This window comes from Propithecus coquereli, unplaced genomic scaffold (genome assembly GCF_000956105.1).
Source record: "Propithecus coquereli isolate 6110/MARCELLA unplaced genomic scaffold, Pcoq_1.0 Scaffold255, whole genome shotgun sequence".
Taxonomy (NCBI): domain Eukaryota; kingdom Metazoa; phylum Chordata; class Mammalia; order Primates; family Indriidae; genus Propithecus; species Propithecus coquereli.
Genome location: NW_012148119.1, coordinates 559,170 through 562,007, shown reverse-complemented (window position 1 = coordinate 562,007; position 2,838 = coordinate 559,170).

Sequence of the window (2,838 nt, the reverse complement as noted above, 5' to 3'; positions counted from 1 at the left end):
TATATATATATGTGTGTGTGTGTGTATACACACACATATACCACATTTTGTTAATCCACTCATGAATTGATGGGGACTTGGGTTGATTCCACATCTTTGCCATTGTGAATTGGGCTGCAATGAACATTCAAGTGCAACTGTCTTTTTGATAACATGACATTTTTTCCTTTGGGTAAATACCCAGTAGTGGGATTGCTGGATCAAATTCTAGTTCTACTTTTAGTTTGGAGGTATCTGTACACTGATTTCCAGTCCCACCAACAGTGCAAGAGTGTTTCTATCTCTCCGCATCCATGCCAGCATTTGTCGTTTTGGAACTTTTTGGTAAAAGTTATTCTCACTGGAGTTAAGTGATATCTCATTGTGGGTTTAATTTGCATTTCCCTGATGATTAGTGACATTGAGCATATTTTCATATGTTCATTGGCCATTAGCCTATCTTCTTTTGAAAAGCTTCTGTTCATGTCTTTTGCTCATTTTTTAATGGGGTTGTTAGATTTTTTCTTGCTAATTTGCTCGAGTTCTTTATAGAGTCTACTTATCAGCCCTTGATCAGATATATAGCATGAAAATATTTTCTCCTATTCTGTAGATTTTCAGTTTGTTCTGTTGATTGTTTCTTTAGCTGTACAGAAGTTTTCTTTTTTAAATTTAATAAAGTCCTATTTATTTATTTATTTTTGTTGTTACTGTGATTGCCATTGAGGTCTTCTTCATAAATTCTTTGCCTAGGCCAATAGCTATAAGAGTTTTTCCAAAATTTTCTTCCAGAATTCTTATGGTTTCATGCCTTAGGTTTAAGTCTGTCATATATCTTGAATTAATTTTAGGAGTGGTGAGAAATATGGATTCTGTTTTGATCTTCTACATGTGGCTCTCCAATTTTCCCAGCACCATTTATTCAATAGGGATTCTTTTCCACGGTGTATATTGTTGTCTGCTTTGTCAAAGATAAGATGGCAATATGTGGAGTGTTTTATATCTGGGTTCTCTGTTCTGTTACGTTGGTCTGTATCTCTATTTTTGTGCCAGTACCATGACGTTTTAGTTACTATAGCCTTATAGTATAGCTTAAAGTCTGGTAGAGTGACACCTCCAGAATTGATCCTTTTGCTTAAGGTTGCTTTGGCTATTTGGGATCAATTCTGGTTCCAAATAAAGTGAAGAATTATTTTTCCTCAATCAAGGAAAAATGATGTTGGTAAATTTGATGGCGATTGCACTGAATCTGTAAATTACTTCGGGTAGTATGGACATTTTAACAATGTTGATTCTGCCTATCCATGAGCATGATATAATTTTCCATCTGTTTATACCCTCTGCAATTTCCTTCCTCAGTGATTTATAATTCTCCTAGTAGAGGTTTTTTACCTCATTGGTTAAATATATTTCTCAATACTTTATTTTCTTTGTTGTTATTGTGAAAGGTATTGAGTTTTTGATTTGATTCTCCTCCTGACTGCTGTTGATGCATAGAAATGCCACCGATTTGTGTATATTGTTTTTGTAACCCAAGGCTTTGCTAAATTTAAATATCACTTCACGGAATTTCTTGGGAGAGTCTTTGGAGTTTTCTAGATAGAAGATCATATCATCAGCAAAGATAGATAGTTTGAACTCTTCTTTCCCCATTTGGATAGCCTTGATATCTTTCTCTTGCCTGATTGTTCTGGCAGGGAGTTACAGCACCATGTTGAATAAAAGTATTGACAGTGGTCAACCTTGTCTAGTTTAAGTTTTAAGTGGAAATGCTTTCAATTTTTCCCCAAACAGTATGATGTTGCTTGTGGGTCTGTCATATATGGCTTTTATCATTTTTAGATATCTTTCATCTATCCCTACTTTGTTGGGAGTTATTATCATAAAAGGGTGCTGAATTTTGTCAAATGTTTTTTTTGCATCTATTGAGATGATCATATGGTCTTTGTTTTTGCTTCTGTTTATGTGGTGAAGAACATTTATGTATTTACCTATGTTGAACCATCCTTTCAACCCTGGGATGAAGCACACTTGGTCATGGTGGATTATTTTCTTGGTGTGCTGCTGAATTCAGTCTGCTAGAATTTTACTGTGAATTTTTGCATCTATATTTATAAGGGATATTGGTCCGTAGTTTTCTTTTTTTTGTTATGTCCTTTCCTGGTTTTGGTATCAAGGTGATATTGGCTTCATAGAAGGGGTTGGGGAGGTTTCCTTCCTTCTTGATGTTATAAAATATTTTCTGCAGTATGGGTATCAGTTCTTCTTTGTAGGTCTGGTAAAATTCAGCTGTGAGACCATCTGATTTGGTACTTTTTTTTGCTGGAAGATTTTTTATTGCTGTTTCAATTTCATTGCTCAATATTGGTCTGTTCAGGAGTTCTATTTATTCCTCATGGAGTCTAGGGAGGTTGTGTGTTTCCAAGAATTTGTCCATTTTCTCAACATTTTCAAGTTTATGTGCATAGAAATTTTTATAGTATTCAGAGATGATATTTTGTATTTCTGTAGTATCAGTTGTAATATATCCTTTTTCATTTCTGATTGAGCTTATTAGGGTCCTTTCTTTCCTGTTTCTGGTTAATCTAGTAAGAGACCTATTGATTTTGTTTCTCTATTCAAAGAACCAACTTTTTGTTTCATTAATGTTTCTGTATAATTCTCTGGTTATATATTTCATTTAGTTCTGCTCTTAATTTTGTTATTTATTTTCTTCTGCTGGGTTTGGGATTAATTTCTTCTTCCTTTTCCTATTCCTTGAGCGAATTCATGAGATTGTTGATTTGTTATCTTTCTGTCTTTTTGATGTGGGAATAAGGCTATGAATTTTTCTCTTTGCACTGCTTTTGCTGAATCCCA